This window comes from Bufo bufo, chromosome 1 (genome assembly GCF_905171765.1).
Source record: "Bufo bufo chromosome 1, aBufBuf1.1, whole genome shotgun sequence".
Lineage (NCBI taxonomy): Eukaryota > Metazoa > Chordata > Amphibia > Anura > Bufonidae > Bufo > Bufo bufo.
Window position 1 is genome coordinate 31358102 of NC_053389.1, and position 18716 is coordinate 31376817.

Below are 18716 nucleotides of genomic sequence, written 5' to 3' on the forward strand. Positions count from 1 at the left end.
GCAGCCTTTCAAAAAGCGCCGAACACCGAACCCGAACCCGGACTTTTACGAAAATGTTCGGGTTCGGGTCCGTGTCACGGACACCCCAAAATTCGGTACGAACCCGAACTATACAGTTCGGGTTCGCTCATCCCTAATATTTTCAGCTGCGATCGGCACTTTCTAGTTTGAAGGATAAATCACTGTTAGGCCTCTTTCACACGACCGTATTGCTTTTTCAGTGTTTTGCGGTCTGTTTTTCACGGATCCGTTGTCCCGTTTTTTTGTTTCGGTTTTGTTTCTGTTCCGTTTTTCCATTCCGTTTTTCCGTATGACATATACAGTATACAGTAATTACATATAAAAAATTGGGTTGGGCATAAAATTTTCAATAGATGGTTCCGCAAAAACGGAACGGATACGGAAGACAAACGGATGCATTTCCGTATGTGTTCAGTTTTTTTTATTCAGACATATTGACATAGGCCTCATGCACACAACCGTTCCGTTTTTTGCGGTCCGCAAAAAATTGGAAGCCGCCCATGTGCCTTCCACAATTTGCGGAACGGAACGGGCGGTCCATTGTAGAAATGCCTATTCTTGTCTGCAAAACGGACAAGAATAGGACATGTTCTATTTTCTTTGCGGGGCCACGGAACGGAGCAATGGATGCGGACAGCACACAGCATATTTTGCAGCCCCATTGAAGTGAATGGGTCGGCGGCTCGGATGCGGACCCAAACAACGGCTGTTTGCATGAGGCCTTAAATGGAGCCATGGAATGTGATTTGCCGGCACTAATAGCACATGTTCTATCTTTCAACGGAACGAAAAAACGGAAATACGGACACGGAATGCATATGGAGTACATTCCGTTTTTTTTGTGTAACCATTGAAATGAATGGTTCTGTATACAGACCGTATGCGGAAGGCAAAAAACGGCCCGTAAACGGGAAAAAAAAACGGCCGTGTGAAAGAGGCCTTCGAGATACTGTAGATACTTCTTCTTTTTTAAATAAGTTGACAGGGAATTTAGAACTGAGACTGAAGATTGCAAATATGTATTAATTGTTTCTTAAGGCACGATTTATTAAGACACCAGGACAAAGGGCCTGGGAGGTGGATTGTCCAAGTATTCAATTAGAGGGATGGGGAATATATTTTTGAATTTAGGTTTATTATCTCATAATTTTAATCACATTTTGGTGCAATTTAATATTTTTCATAGATTATGTGTCATGTTCCTATGGCTCAGTAAGGCCTCTTTCACACGGGCGTTGCGGAAAAATGTGCGGGTGCGTTGCGGGAACACCCGCGATTTTTCCGCGCGAGTGCAAAACATTGTAATGCGTTTTGCACTCGTGTGAGAAAAATCGCGCGTGTTTGGTACCCAAACCCGAACTTCTTCACAGAAGTTCGGGCTTGGGATCGGTGTTCTGTAAATAGTATTATTTTCCCTTATAACATGGTTATAAGGGAAAATAATAGCATTCTGAATACAGAATGCTAAGTAAAACAGGGCTGGAGGGGGTTAAAAAAAATAAAAAGTCATTTAACTCACCTTAACCCACTTGCTCGCGATGCCGGGCATCTCCGTCTGACTCTTTTACTGTATAGGACCTGTGGAGAGCGTTAACTATAGTTTAAGGACCTGGGATGACGTCACTATGGTCATCACATGGTACGTCACATGATCTGTTACCATGGTGAATCACCATGGTAAAAGATCATGTGACGTACCATGTGATGACCAGAGTGACGTCATCCCAGGTCCTTAAACTATAGTTAATGCTCTCCACAGGTCCTATACAGTAAAAGAGTCAGACGGAGATGCCGGCTACGCGAGCAAGTGGATAAAGGTGAGTTAAATGACTTTTTATTTTTTTTAACCCCCTCCAGCCCTGTTTTACTTAGCATTCTGTATTCAGAATGCTATTATTTTCCCTTATAACCATGTTATAAGGGAAAATAATAAGGTTCGGGTCTCCATCCCGATCGTCTCCTAGCAACCGTGCGTGAAAATCGCACCGCATCCGCACTTGCTTGCGGATGCTTGCGATTTTCACGCAACCCCATTCATTTCTATGGGGCCTGCGTTACGTGAAAAACGCACAAAGAGGAGCATGCTGCGATTTTCACGCAACGCAAAAGTGATGCGTGAAAATCACCGCTCGTGTGCACAGCCCCATAGAAATGAATGGGTCAGTATTCAGTGCGGGTGCAATGCGTTCACCTCCCGCATCGCATCCGCGCGGAATACTCGCTCGTGTGAAAGGGGCCTAAATGTGGGCTAAGAGATATCTCTAGGTGCCCGCAGTGTGATTGCTTAGGTGCGGATCATCTACACATGTTTTGGTCTCTTCCAGAACTTAACCTCTTAAGGACACAGGTGTGTATTTGCGATCACCGCTGCGCGGTGGGCGGTGATCGGAACAGGGTGCCTTCTCAAATCATTGAGCAGGGAATATTCATCATCATTACTTCACACGTCAGGAACGTACCACAGGACGTCACAGATCACAGAACATCTTCACCACTTCCAGTCCTAAGAAAAAGCTCTCTATACCCTAAGGCTGGGTTCAGACCTGAGCGTATTTGATATGTGCGTTTAACGTGCGTTTTTGCCGCGCATTTTTATGTGCGTTTTTTGCAATAGTAAACGCACGTTTGACGCGCGTTTGTGTGATTGACTGCAGTGTCCTATGGCCACAAACGCGCGTCAAAACGCCCCAAAGAAGCTCAAGAACTTGTTTGAGCGTAGGGCGTTTTTCAGCGCGTTCAAACGCGCTGTAAAATGCTCAAGTGAGAACCAGGGCCATAGGGAAGCATTGGTTTTCATGTGTTGAGCGTTTTACAGCACGTTTGAACGCGCTGTAAAACGCTCAAGTGTGAACCCAGCCTAAGGAATTCTTCCAGGGACACACCCGAGACTCGCAAAAGAAACTGACAGATCTAAATCTTGGAAAGCTGGGTCCCTTCTAAAAGCTCTTTATCCCAAAACCAGGGGTAATGTATAATTGAATTCATTTGCAGTAATTATAAATCGCTCCAATTGGCATATAGTTGAGACCCCATTATCAGTGGGTCAATAGTGTTAAAACAGTAATTTTATGGGAAATTTTAATGAATGTGCACATCATTAGAATTCTTGTAATATTGCTATCAGAGTGGGATCTCTGATCGGATTTTATTATCCGTAGTTAGGCCAACAGGCGTATTTATAAGGTGTCTCTTACTGCCATATTCTTTGATTGAGCATAAGGGACTTTCCACAGATTCATTTCTATTGTGTTTTTTTTGTTGCATTATAATGTTTTGATAACCAGTACACTAATCGGTAATAATTTGATTTAAAAAAAAGAGTAGCATTGTATTGTACTTGGTGTAGTAAATTAAGTGAGCCTGTCGTAAACGGTGGAGCACCATCTTGTGGTCAATTTTGATATTGTCCTTGTATTAATTTGTATTCTATTTTTACTGTATTGATTTGTAATAAATTATATTTTATATAATTAATTGCACCCTGTTTCATTAGCTGCACGAATTGACTTTGGATCTCATCAATAAAAGAACTGGCGTTTATATGTTCGCCAATTAAATTTTTCATTTTTCAATTTTCATATTTCATAAAAATATGAAATCATAATTTTTATGATTTTATATCTTATATGAAATAAATACTTTGACAATACTAATAATACAGAGGGGGCCATTATATATACTAATAATACAGAGGGGCCATTATATATACTAATAATACAGAAGGGACATTATATTTTATAATAATACAGAGGGAGCCATTATATATACTAATAATACAGAGGGGGCCATTATATATACTAATAATACAGAGGGGCCATTATATATACTCATAATACAGAGGGGACATTATGTATACTAATAATACAGAGGGGCCATTATATATTATAATAATACAGAGGGGACATTATATATTATAATAATACAGAGGGGACATTATATATTATAATAATACAGAGGGGACATTATATATTATAATAATACAGAGGGGACATTATATTTTATAATAATACAAAGGGAGCCATTATATATACTAATAATACAGAGGGGACATTATATATTATAATAATACAGAGGGAGCCATTATATTTTATAATAATACAGAGGGGGCCATTATATATACTAATAATACAGAGGGGACATTATATTTTATAATAATACAGAGGGAGCCATTATATATACTAATAATACAGAGGGGCCATTATATATTATAATAATACAGAGGGGACATTATATATACTAATAATACAGAGGGGGCTATTATATATTATAATAATACAGAGGGGCCATTACATATACTAATAATACAGAGAGGGCCATTATATATACTAATAACACCGAGGGGCCATTATATATACTAATAATACAGAGAGGGCCATTATATATACTAATAATACAGAGGGAGCCATTATATATACTAATAATACAGAGGGAGCCATTATATATACTAATAATACAGAGAGGGCCATTATATATACTAATAATACAGAGGGGCCATTATATATACTAATAATACAGAGGGGCCATTATATATACTAATAATACAGAGGGAGCCATTATATATACTAATAATACAGAGGGGACATTATATATACTAATAATACAGAGGGGGCTATTAAATATCCTAATATTACAGAGAGGGCCATTATATATTATCATTATATAGATATATAATTATAATATATAATGTGGCCCCTCTGTATAATATATAATGTGGCCCCTCTGTATAAAATATAATATAACTGCCTCCTTTGTATGTTTTTTATTATATTTATACTGATAATGCCCCCCACCCCCATAGTGCCTCCAGTATGGCCTGCCTTAAGGTAGTTACAAAAAAAAATACTCACCTCTTTTCCTCTCTCCATCACCGCTTTGGGCGTTCTGGCGCAGGTGGTAAGGAACACATCACCGTGCCCTCCTGCGCAGGAGTCAAGGTGAGGTAATCGCAATTTCCTGCACCGTTCTACTGCCTCATAAGTTTGAGGCCTGGCCTGAAGCCTATGAGGCAGAACGAAGGGGACGGGAGCCATAGACTCCCATGGCCCACCTTGAAATGCCTGCTGCCTGGCGCCCCCTGCAATTTGGCGCCTGGGGCAACCGCCCCCATGCTACGCCACTGGTACAATGCAATAAGAAACAGTGATTGATAGTTGTAGGCTACTACTTAGACTTCATTATCATAATATTAAAATAATGACCACTAGATGGCAGTGTAAATCAATGAATTACTGTTTGTAACTAATTTGTTGAGTTACACTGCCAGCTAGTCAGGGCCGGCTCCAGGTTCATGTGGGCCCTTGGGCGATAAAGTCTCAGTGGGCCCCCTTGTGGCATTTTGCACGGCCCTTACAGCAATGAAACTGCATGTATTATAGATTAAATACCTTACACAGAGCGGATATATGGGAATCAGTCCTTATGTGCCTACTGTTATTTTCTACCCAATGTTTCAGTCCCTCAGGTCTACTCACAGATATGTGCCCTATGTGCCCGCTCACAGTAGATATGCCAAGATATGTCCCCTTCATAGTAGATATGCCAAGATATGTGCCCCCTCACAGTACATATGCCAAGATATGTGCCCCCTTCACAGTAGATATGCCAAGATATGTCCCCTTCATAGTAGATATGCCAAGATATGTGCCCCCTCACAGTACATATGCCAAGATATGTGCCCCCTTCACAGTAGATATGCCAAGATATGTTCCCCCTCACAGTTGATATGCCAAGAAGTGTGCCCCCTTCACAGTGGTTATGCCCAGATGTGTCCCCTTCACAGTAAGTGAAAAAAACAAACAATAAATCCTCCTCGCCTCAGTCACCTCGCTCCTCCCATGATCTGTGCTCCCCATCAGCAGCAGCAGGATACTGTGACACATGGCTCTGCTGTGTAGGAGGAGCAGAGGTGATTCCCAGCCTGCCCCGCTCCTCCTCCTACACAGATCAGCAGGACCATGTGTGAGGACATCACGCTGCTGCTGTGGAGCGCTGGTGGCTCAATGGAAGAGTGGGGAGCAAATAGTTCCCTGATTCAGTGGCGTACCCACGGTGTTTGGCACCCGGGACGGGTCCTTTCTCTGGCACTCCCCCAATACTTAAAAAAAAATTTGTACCCCCTTACAGTAGTATTGCCCTCATTGTACAACCTTCACAGTAGTTTTGTACAGATGCGTGCCCCCTCGCAGTAGTTATGCCCACATTGTGCCCTCCCACAGTAGTTATGCCCTCTTTGTGCCCCTTTCACAGTTGTAATGCCCTATCTGTGCCCCCTTCACAGTAAGAATACTCATTGTGCCCCCTTCACAGTAATAATCCCCATTGTGCCCACATCACAGTATTAATCCAAATTGTGCCCCCTTCATAGTAGAAATCTCCATTGTGCCCCCTTCACAGTAATAATGCCCACTGTGCCCCCTTCACAGTAATAATGCCCACCGTGCCCCCTTCACAGTAATAATGCCCACTGTGCCCCCCTCATAATAGCAATGCCCTCTGGCTCTGTGCCTCCTCCATAGTAGAAATGCCCATTGTGCTCCCTTCACATTAGTAATGCCCCCTGTGCCCCCTCCATAGTAAATATGCCCTCTGTGCCCCCTCAAAAATAATAAAGACCTCTGTTCCCCCTCCCATAGTAATAAAGTCCTTTGTGCCCCCTCCATAATAATAAATACCTCTGTGCCCCCTCCATAGTAATAAAGTCCTCTGTGCCCCCTCCATAGTAATAAAGACCTCTGTGCCCCCTCCATAGTAATAAAGTCATCTGTGCCCCCTCCATAGTAATAAAGACCTCTGTGCCCCCTCCATAGTAATAAAGCCCTCTGTATAAAAAAACAACAACACAGTAACTACTCACCTTGTCCCGTTCCTGAAGCTCACAGTCCTCTCTTCCCTGCAGGCACAGATCGCTCTGCAGCACTGTGTGGGCGGAGCCTATGCAGATTACCGGGCTGCATGTTCCGCCAACACAGGCCGGCAGCGCAATCCGTGCCTGCAGGCTGAATGGTGGAGCAGGAGAAGTCTTCCTGCTTCACCATTTTGTGCGCCACCGGCCTGAAGGAGGGGAGGAGCGCGGGAGCTGAGCGGTGAGTGACAGGAGCGCAGCTCCCAGCGTTCCAGCAATAAGCTCTTCCATCTGTATTGATGGAAGCACTCATTGCTTCTGACCTCTGGCAGTTGTGCTGTGGGCCCCCGCAGGAGTTGTGGGCCCCGGCACTTGCCCTGGTATGCTGGGTTCTGACGCCGGCCTTGCATCTAGTGGTCATTATTTTGACTATTTATCAGTTTCTCTTTGTGTTGTACTATTTTCTTTCTGCTTTAAATTTTTTGGGGGTTTTCTTTATCAAAAAATCTTTTATTTTTTTTTTCTGTGGATTGTAGTGCCATGTTTTGATACCAGTGGATTTTGATGCCATAATGTTATTTGTAGGAAACTTGCCATTTAAACCTTGTTCTGAAGCCATTTTATTTGTATCTGATGAACAGGGCGGCCATTGAAACGCTTTATACCAGGCTTCTATATGGTTTTATGCTTTTAAAAAAATAAATTTTAATTTTTTTTTTGCAGACAGCACCTTGGTATCTGCTTCTTTTCTTGTGCTCATGTTCATTATGTAGCAGGTTAGCGTGTAATTGACTGATGATATCATAGAGTGTGGGCAGTGAGGTCACACAGTCTATGCAGCATATTAGTCTCTGATTGGATGATGATGTCATAGATCAAAGGCAGTGAGGTCAAACAAATGTGGGGGGTTCAGTCAGCACAACCCTGTATGCACGTGCACATCGCTATGGCGAAATACACATACAAACGCAAAAACGTTTTGCGTTTGTAAGTGAGGTCAAACAGTCTATAGAGCAGGCTAGCCTGTGATTGGGTGGTGATGTCATAGAATGAGGGCAGTGATGTCAAACATTCTATGGAGCAGATTAGTCTGTGATTGGATGGTGATGTCATAGAATGAGGCCAGTGACGTTACAAAGTCTATGGAGCAGGTTAGTCTGTGATTGGGTTGTGATGTCATAGAATGAGGGCAGTGATGTCACACAATCTATGGAGCAGGTTAGTCTGTGATTGGGTTGTGATGTCATAGAATGAGGGCAGTGATGTCACACAGTCTATGGAGCAGGGTAGCCTGTGATTGGATGGTGATGTCATAGAATGAGGGCAGTGATGTCACACAATCTATGGAGCAGGTTAGTCTGTGATTGGGTTGTGATGTCATAGAATGAGGGCAGTGACCTCACACAGTCTATAGAGCACGGTAGCCTGTGATTGATTGATTAATTAAGTCATTAATTAATTAAGGGTTTCTAGGGCTCTAAGTCTATGACCCTATAGATGTCTCTCATGGTTGTAGAGAAATGTATATATATATATACAGTACAGACCAAAAGTTTGGACACACCTTCTCATTCAAAGAGTTTTCTTTATTTTCATGACTATGAAGGCATCAAAACTATGAATTAACACATGTGGAATTATATACATAACAAACAAGTGTGAAACAACTGAAAATATGTCATATTCTAGGTTCTCCAAAGTAGCCACCTTTTGCTTTGATTACTGCTTTGCAAACTCTTGGCATTCTCTTGATGAGCTTCAAGAGGTAGTCCCCTGAAATGGTCTTCCAACAGTCTTGAAGGAGTTCCCAGAGATGCTTAGCACTTGTTGGCCCTTTTGCCTTCACTCTGCGGTCCAGCTCACCCCAAACCATCTCGATTAGGTTCAGGTCCGGTGACTGTGGGGGCCAGGTCATCTGGCGCAGCACCCCATCACTCTCCTTCATGGTCAAATAGCCCTTACTTTCAGAGTTTTCCCAATTTTTCGGCTGACTGACTGACCTTCATTTCTTAAAGTAATGATGGCCACTCGTTTTTCTTTACTTAGCTGCTTTTTTCTTGCCATAATACAAATTCTAACAGTCTATTCAGTAGGACTATCAGCTGTGTATCCACCTGACTTCTCCTCAACACCACTGATGGTCCCAACCCCATTTATAAGGCAAGAAATCCCACTTATTAAACCTGACAGGGCACACCTGTGAAGTGAAAACCATTTCAGGGGACTACCTCTTGAAGCTCATCAAGAGAATGCCAAGAGTGTGCAAAGCAGTAATCAAAGCAAAAGGTGGCTACTTTGAAGAACCTAGAATATGACATATTTTCAGTTGTTTCACACTTGTTTGTTATGTATATAATTCCACATGTGTTAATTCATAGTTTTGATGCCTTCAGTGTGAATCTACAATTTTCATAGTCATGAAAATAAAGAAAACTCTTTGAATGAGAAGGTGTGTCCACACTTTTGGTCTGTACTGTATGTTCTCTCTTCTGAATTGAAAACATTATGATCTCTATGAGTGACATCACATAGTAAGGGAGACATACCACGCTGGATGAAGGGCTGGATCCAAAATAAGCCACATTGTACCAGGTGGCCACAAACACCAGCGAAGCAGAGAAGCTGGAGATGTTGAAGTAGGAGCGAATATCAGACGAAGCCTGGCTGAGTAGGTCAGAGTCATGACTCTGCCGATAATAAATGTCGCCTGCTATGGCATTGTTCACATCCGCCCAGAATGGAGTTAAGAATGGGTTACTGTCTATCACAGGAAGATCTCTTGGTGTATATGCTGAGATGGGGGACGCGAAAGACAGCAAACCATTATGATTTACCTGTAACAGAACCAATGGAGAGAAGAACAGTCATTATATTTATATTACTTATCTTTATCAACATATTCCTCAGCATTTCACAGATGTTATCATCACTCGCTGTCCCCAGTGGAGCTCACAATCTACGTTCCCTATCATTATGTCTCTGGAGTGTGGGAGGAAACCGGAGAAAGCCCACGTAAACACGGGGAGAACATACAAACTTCATGCAGGTGTTGTCCTTGGCTGGATTTGAACTTAGGACCCAGTGCTAACCACTGAGCCACCGTCTATCTATTTGTCTACGTATGTATGTATGTATGTATGTATGTATCTATCTATCTATCTATCTATCTATCTATCTTATATCTATTATCTATCTATCTTATATCTATCTATCTATCTATCTATCTATCTATCTATCTATCTATAATCTATCTATCTCTTATCTATTATCTATCTATCTCTTATCTATTATCTATCTATCTATCTATCTAACTATCTATCTATTATCTATCTATCTATCTATCTATCTATCTATCTATCTAACTATCTATCTTATATCTATTATCTATCTATCTATCTATCTTATATCTATTATCTATCTATCTATCTATCTATCTATCTAACTATCTATCTATTATCTATCTATCTATCTATCTATCTATCTATTATCTATCTATCTATTATCTATCTATCTATCTTATATCTATTATCTTATATCTATTATCTATCTATCTATCTATCTATCTATCTATCTAATATCTATCTATCTCCTATCTATAATCTATCTATCTCTTATCTATTATCTATCTATCTCTTATCTATTATCTATCTATCTATCTATCTATCTAACTATCTATCTATTATCTATCTATCTATCTATCTATCTATCTATCTATCTAACTATCTATCTTATATCTATTATCTATCTATCTATCTATCTTATATCTATTATCTATCTATCTATCTATCTATCTATCTAACTATCTATCTATTATCTATCTATCTATCTATCTATTATCTATCTATCTATTATCTATCTATCTATCTTATATCTATTATCTTATATCTATTATCTATCTATCTATCTATCTATCTATCTATCTATCTATCTATCTATCTATCTTATATCTATTATCTATCTATCTATTATCTATCTATCTATCTATCTATCTATCTATCTATCTATCTAATATCTATCTATCTCCTATCTATTATCTATCTATCTATCTATCTATCTATCTATCTATCTATCTATCTATCTATCTAATATCTATCTATCTCCTATCTATTATCTATCTATCTATCTATCTATCTATCTATCTATCTATCTATCTATCTATCTATCTATCTATCTATCTATCTTATATCTATTATCTATCTATCTATTATCTATCTATCTATCTATCTATCTATCTATCTATCTATCTAATATCTATCTATCTCCTATCTATTATCTATCTATCTATCTATCTATCTATCTATCTATCTATCTATCTATCTATCTATCTATCTATCTATCTAATATCTATCTATCTCCTATCTATTATCTATCTATCTATCTATCTATCTATCTATCTATCTTATATCTATTATCTATCTATCTATTATCTATCTATCTATCTATCTATCTATCTATCTATCTATCTATCTATCTAATATCTATCTATCTCCTATATATTATCTATCTATCTATCTATCTATCTATCTATCTATCACTTAGTCCAGGCATCCTCAAACTGCGGCCCTCCAGCTGTTTCAAAACTACAACTCCCAGCATGCCCGAACAGCCTACAGGTATCAGCCTACAGCAGGGCATTGTGGGAGTTGTAGTTTTACAACAGCTGGAGGGCCGCAGTTTGAGGATGCCTGACTTAGTCCATCACTTAGTCCATCACTTACTGTTCACATATTACTCACATAGAGAGATGATGAAACAGTCCCAAAAAGTTTAATACTAGAATTAAGTTGTATCAAAGGTGATGAGCCATCATCTACTTTGGAGCAGACAGAGTCCTTCCCGGGTCCATATGGGTAGAGAAGACCTGGTGGACAGAACATTTCGTTAGTGATCAATATTACTGTAGTAGAGATTTTATTTTAGAAGTTCAGATATATACTTGCGGATGAAGATGTTGCTTGCAGCACAGTGAATGCAGCTGGAAAAGAAAAGTATTCATTTTGTGTAAATACAGTAGAAGAAATTCATTATATTTTTGGGAAATCACAACATAAGGCAAAGTGTTTTCAATAAAAAAAATAAAGTTTCAAGTTAAAAAAAGAAAAAAAAAACACCCCTTTTTCTATAATAAAAAAATAGAAAAAAAAATAGAAAAAAAACCACACATATTAGGTATCGCCGGGTCCGTAACTACCGACTCTATAAATATATCACATGATCCACCCCGTCCGAGAGACACCATAAAAAAATAAGTAAAAACTGTGTCAAATAAAGCCATTTTTGTCACCTTACATCACTAAAAGTGCAACACCAAGCGATCAAAAAGGCTTATGCCACCCAAAATAGTACCAATCTAACCGTCACCTCAATCCGCAAGAAATGAGCCCCAACATAGGACAATTGCCTAAAAAAAAAAAAAAAAAAAACTATGGCTCTTGACTATGGAGACACTAAAACATGATTTTTTTTGTTTCAAAAATGCTTTTATTGTGTTAATTGTAATTTTTTTTTTTATGTATACATATTAGGTATCGCCGCACCTGTAACAACCTGCAATATAAAATTACCACATGATCTAACCCCTCAGTTGAACACCGTAAAAAAAAAAGGTGTCAAAAAAGCCTTTTTTTTGACACCTTACATCACAAAAAGTGTAATAGGAAGCGATCAAAATAACATACGCACCCCAAAATTGTACCATTCAAACCGTCATCTCATCCCGCAAAAATGATACCCTACCTAAGGCAATCACCCAAAAAAAATTAAAAACTATGGCTCTCAGACTATTGAGACACTAAAACATAATTTTTTTTGTTTCAAAAATGCTTTTATTATGTTAAATGTAAAAAATTTTTAAAAAAGTATACATATAATGTATTGCCACGTCCGTAACAACTTTCTCTATAAAAATATCACATGATTTAACCCCTCAGGTGAACACAGTAAAAAAAAAAAAAAAACGGTGTCATAAAGCCATTTTGTCACCTTACATCACAAAAAGTGTAATAGCAAGCGATCAAAAAGTCATATGCACCCAATCAAACCGTCATCTCATCCCGCAAAAATGATACCCTACCTAAGACAATTGCCCAAAAAATATTTAAAAACTATGGCTCTCAGAATATGGAGACACTGAAACATGATTTTTTTTTGTTTCAAAAATGATATTAGTGTATAAAATAGTGATGCGCGAGCATGCTCAGCTGAGTACCGGTTCGGTTCGAGCATTGCTATTGTTGGCACGTGGCGGTACTCGGCCGAATACCATGTGTGCTCGTTGCATTGCTCGAGTCTCCTCCCCGCACGTTTGGCACCTCCTAAGCAGCCAATCAACGTTCAGTAAGTAATTCCATTCAGTGTAATGCCATAGCCATGTTAGCTATTAGCCTCACACTGATTGGCTGGCCGTAACACGTGATACCAGTTTATATAGGAGTCGATGTCGCGCGCTCGGATCATTCAGCGTCAGGGAGAGCAGACAGTAGGCAGGGACAGATAGCGTTTTGCTGGAAATTCACAGATTTAACTCCAAAAAAACTATTGAAAGACCAAACAGTCCTCCTAAGGACTACAGTGTGTGTTTGTCAGCAGTGCAGCACCATTTATTTTATTTTTTTTACCAGGGGTTAAATTCAGCAGTATCAGGGACAGGCGTCTTCAGGAAGGGACAGATAGTGCAGGGCTGGAAAATCGCTTTTTAAGTACACAAAAGCTTTTAAAAGACAGAAAGATTTGATATTAGTGAGATCTAGAGTACGTCAGTAGAAAGCAGTGTGTTGAGCAGACATTATAAAAAGTGGCTTATTCAATAGAGAGTGCCTGCTAGTGAGATATACACCGCACCATCAGAGAATTTTTTTTATTAAGATAATATCTGTCAGCCATGTCCTCACACCCACCAATTGCTGAAAGATGGCAGAGGAAATCAAGCTCCACAAAGGGGCCCTGCTTCAGAGCCGCAGCCAGGTAGCAGAAAACTCCTAGCAGGCCACATTTGATTACATTTCACACCTCCAGTCAGACAGCACGGATCCTGCAGAAAAACCCCCAGCAGGAGGTATCAGCCCTTGCCAGGATCAATGATACCTCCCAGACATGTTGGCACCTACATTTCATAAGGAATTATAAATTGCCCGGCCATCGCAGGTGCAAACCGGATACATATTTGTGTCCCGGTGGCCACGATGAACGTGCCCATGTATTTTTTTAAGATGGGATGCCAGGGAAGGGAGATATCCACATCTCCCCACAGAAACCGACTCTAGTTGTAGCCGGAACCCAGGCGGATCAATTGGGCCCAAAACCATCTTCCTGCAACATTCTGGTCAGGGGCTATGAGCCCTAAGGGGTTTTATGGGTCATTTGCTGCCAGCACCAGAGTAGGAGGGGTGGACCCTACCCATAGGCGGGGAGGGGAGCGGCCGGCTACAGGTCATAAGCCCATGCAAGCCAGCGGGCGGCGTCTTTTCTGAAGGGGGTCACATCGTGCCAATGTGTTTGGAGAGACCACGAACCAGCTGACATCACTGCCCCCACGTGACTGCAGCCAAGGACTATTCCACCATTATAACCCAAAGGAACTTTCATCTTACCCGGTAACTGACTTTTGCTCTGCTTAACCCTGTTGTAACTATATCACCTGTATCTGTAACCTCAGACCACTGTATACAGTTGCAAGAAAAAGTATGTGAACCCTTTGGAATGATATGGATTTCTACACAAATTGGTCATAAAATGTGATCTGATCTTCATCTAAGTCACATTGATTGGATTCCAGTTGGCTGACACCTCACTCCAATTAGCTCTTGGAGATGTCATTAGTCTAGGGGTTCACCTACTATTTCCATCTGCACTGTGAATGCTTACATGGTGTGTTCAATAAAAACATGGTAACTGTTGCGGAGCTTCACGGAATACCCTCAATATCTTCACTTAAATCCCCTTGTAGCTGAAGAAGCAGGTCAATAACCAAGAGACAATTTCCCCAGTGACTGGACGACACACAGTTTGGGAGTCAACTGACTTTACTCAGCATGCGCACCTGGTTTCAAACTGCCAACAGCCTCATTTACATACAATACATAGATGACTATGGTACAAGGAAAAGTGGGGTCAGACAATAGCAAGGGCTGATGGGAGGTTGAGGGAGGACACTGCAGCTATTTTACACAGGTCTCCCAGTGTCCCTGAGACAACACCCTGCTGGGGAAACAATGGAACAGGAAAAGGGGGGAGGTGAAGAGGTACAGACAAGAAAGACATTCTGTAAGTGGCTAGGTTTGCCACAGTAACATTTAATTCTTTGTGTGTTATTAGTTTAAGCAGACTGTGATTGTCTATTGTTGTGACTTAGATGAATATCAGATCACATTTTATGACCAATTTGTGCAGAAATTCATATCATTCCAAAGGGTTCACATACTTATTTTTGCAACTGTATATTCTGTGTGTATAGTGTTATATCTAGTGTGCCCTTAAGGTGATTAAATATATAATTTAATCTTGTGCTGTCTTGTATCTCGATCGCGAATCCCCACGTCCATGTTTTTGCCTAGTTATATGCTACCCCGGGATGGTTTCTTACGCTATATAATCCCGTTAGCGGACCGGGCTTATATCAAACGAGAAGCTGGTGGCAGATTTCCTGGGCTAAGGAGGCGCGGCAGTGAAAAGGCTCTCTCAGCTTGTTGCCTCTCTGTGCCCGCGTGGACAGGAGGTGTCGGTGTAAACTGTACCAAGCTGACCTTACCTGCTCCTCTGGAGGGCGTACCGTCACGCTTTGGTAACCCGTGACCATACCGCCACTCGTGAGCTCGACGTAGGTGACATCAAGCGGGCACGAGGCGTGGTATTCATCACATGCTAGATACATAAGGGTCTGAAAGAGGCAAATTCCACCTCCTTGGCAGGCATTGCTGTAGCAAACACACTGCCATCCGAAACATATTGTTTGTACGACGCATTACATGCTTGACCCAAGAGCAAAGCAAAGTTTAAAAAATCACAGACACAGTGTCTTTCTCCTGGAGCCATTTACGGCATGTAATAAACAGCAGTATTGTTTTTGGCCTGCAGTGTCACATTGTAACAAACTATCAGGAAGAGATTTGTGCTGCTGATATGTTTAGTTACAGAAGATTATCTAAACTAGAAAATACTTAAAATACTTGTCCACATGAAGTCTTCACATGGTAAGACCAACAGCATTCTTAGAGTCTCTGCTTTTGTAGCCTGAGAAGTCAAGTAATGATGGGTAGAAGATGATAGTAACTTTGATAAGATCCAGTGATTCATTTTCCTGTCCAAAACTGGCAATATGACTAACACCCTTGTCTCCCTTCATACAAATGAACAATATTCGCAACAACGACCCATCCACTGATGGTGAAGTAAGTTGTAGGACATGTGAATGTTTTTGTAGATGGGGGGAATCAAAAATCAAATTCACACAACCTCTTGATAACAGAGGATGAATGGTGGTATGGGTCAGCACATGGCACGTTTTGTCATGCCACTCTATTGCCAATACGAATGCAATAGGTTGACCATTGAATGCACTTAGGATGGTCACAGCACATCGCATGACTAGGACCAGGTGTAAGTTGCCCCATATGCCTTCAAGAAAAATAGAAGGGCAACATAAACCAGGAGTAGACTCTCACATGTTCCTTACCGTTCTAATCTAGGTCTTAAAAGGAAATTGTTACCTTTAGACATGTTGGGTGAGCCCCCATTGATTACTAATTTTTGTAAATCTCCCATTCTTTTCAGTACATTATCTCGGTAAGGACTAAAAATTGGGTGAGTCCATGGGAGTTCATTCTGTTGCCCAGGAGCACCATGTGGATGTAAATCCCTAACTGGTTGGGATTGTAGTTGTGTGACCATCATCATCCCATGGTTGTTTATTCTTACATAAATAGTGGATGTGCTTGCTGTTGCAGCCCAGACCCATTCACTTGAATGGGGCTGAGCTGAAAATAGGCCATGTGACCAATGAATGTGACATCACTGGCCTAGGAAGAGGTAGCAGTCCTCATAAAAGCACCATGACCTCCTCAAACAGCTGATCGCCAGGGCTCCAAGAATTGGACCCCCTTAATATATTATTGATGACCTACTCTTTAAATATATATAGGTAGGTTTCCTAAATGATTGTAATAGGGAGGTGTTCAATGAAGATCGGGAAAAGGAAGTGTTGAGGAGCTGATGTAGGTGATGACAGTGTTGAGGAACTGATGTAGATGGTGCCAGTGCTTATGAGCGGATATAGGTGGTGCCAGTGCTTATGAGCTGATGTAGGTGGTGCCAGTGCTTATGAGCTGATGTAGGTGGTGCCAGTGCTTATGAGCTGATGTAGGTGGTTGCAGCAAAAGAGTCCAAATGGATCCAGTGAGTACAATCAATGATTCTTTATTTCATTAAAAAAGTGTATAAACAAGTAATCCTCCTGCATAAAATATACGCGTTTTAACCATAAGACAGGTCTTTTTCATGGATTCATAGTATCATACTTTATACTATGAATCCATGAAGAAGACCTGTCTTATGGTTGAAACACATTGATTTTATGCAGGAGGATTACTTGTTTATACATTTTTTCAAATTAAGAAATAAAGAATCATTGATTTTACTCGCTGGATCCATTTGGACTTTTTGCTGCATCTGCGTTGGGTGTGAACACAGCCTGGATCCGTGCAGAGCAGGTCAGAGCACCTTTACCACTTGAGAGCTGGACTTTGTTCTATCTACAAGCTGATATCTGTGGTGCCAGGGCTGTTAGTACATCCAGTAATATACTCAATTGGCTAACTGTAGATATGTCCAAGATAAGTTAAGTAAGGTTAATGTTAACAAGGCTCCGGGTCTAGATGGATAACACCAAAAAGTTCTTAAACAATTCAGTTCAGTAATTGCTATGCCCCTGTTTACAACTTGTGGAGATTCTCTAGTGACTGGAACAGTGTCAAGGGATTGGTGCAATGCAAATGTGGTGCCCATATTCAAAAAGGGCTCTAGGTCTACCACATGTAATTATAGACCAGTAAGCTTAAGTTCTGTTGTGGGAAAAAAGTGTTTCAAGAACTCTTCAGTGACTATCTACAGGAATATGTGACTGTTAATATCATAATGATAGCCAACACAGGTTTACAGAAGTTGTCAGACTAACGTAATTTGTTTTTATGAGAAGGTGAGCAAAAGCCTGGACAGAGGGGTGGCTGTAGATGTAGTAGGGTAAGTAGAAGCCTTGGCAGAGTGCTGGCTGTGGATGTAGTGAGGTAAGTAGAAGCCTGGACAGAGGGGCATCTGTGAATGTAGTGAGCTAAGTAGAAGCCTGGGCAGAGGGCTGTCTGTGGATGTAGTAGGGTAGTAGGGTAAGTAGGGTAAGTAGAAGCCTGTCCTTGTAGACAGCTGTGGATATAGTGAGGTAAGTAGAAGCCTGGACAGAGGGCTGGCTGTGGATGTAGTAGGGTAAGTAGAAGCCTAGACAAAGGGCGGCTATGGATATAGTGAGGTAAGTAGAACTCTGGAAAGAGGGGTGGCTGCAGATGTAGAGGTGAGTAGAAGCCTGGACAGAGGGCAGCTGTGGATGTAGTAGGGTAAGTAGAAGCCTGGACAGAAGGGCAGCTGTGGATATAGTGAGGTGAGTAGTAGCCTGGACAGAGGGGCGGCTGTGGATGTAGTGAGGTGAGTAGTAGCCTGGACAGAGGGGCGGCTGTGGATGTAGTGAGGTAAGTAGAAGCCTGGACAGAAGGGCAGCTGTGGATGTAGTAGGGTAGTAGGGTAAGTAGAAGCCTGGACAGAAGGGCAGCTGTGAATATAGTGAGGTAAGTAGAAGCCTGGACAGAGGGCTGGC

The 18716-nt window shown here is 41.0% G+C and overlaps 1 protein-coding gene across 2 annotated transcripts in view; it reads left to right on the forward strand.

Moving 5' to 3' along the window:
• Nucleotides 1-15916: 15916 nt before the first annotated feature.
• Nucleotides 15917-18716, forward strand: part of LOC120992706 — a 67742-nt gene continuing 64942 nt past the window's right edge. Inside the window, exon 1 of one of the 2 annotated variants that reach the window (XM_040421685.1) lies at nt 15917-16050. The gene's annotated coding sequence lies outside the window, so the exon portion shown is untranslated. The remainder of the gene's footprint in view (nt 16051-18716) is intronic. The other variant, XM_040421684.1, reaches the window with a different exon arrangement.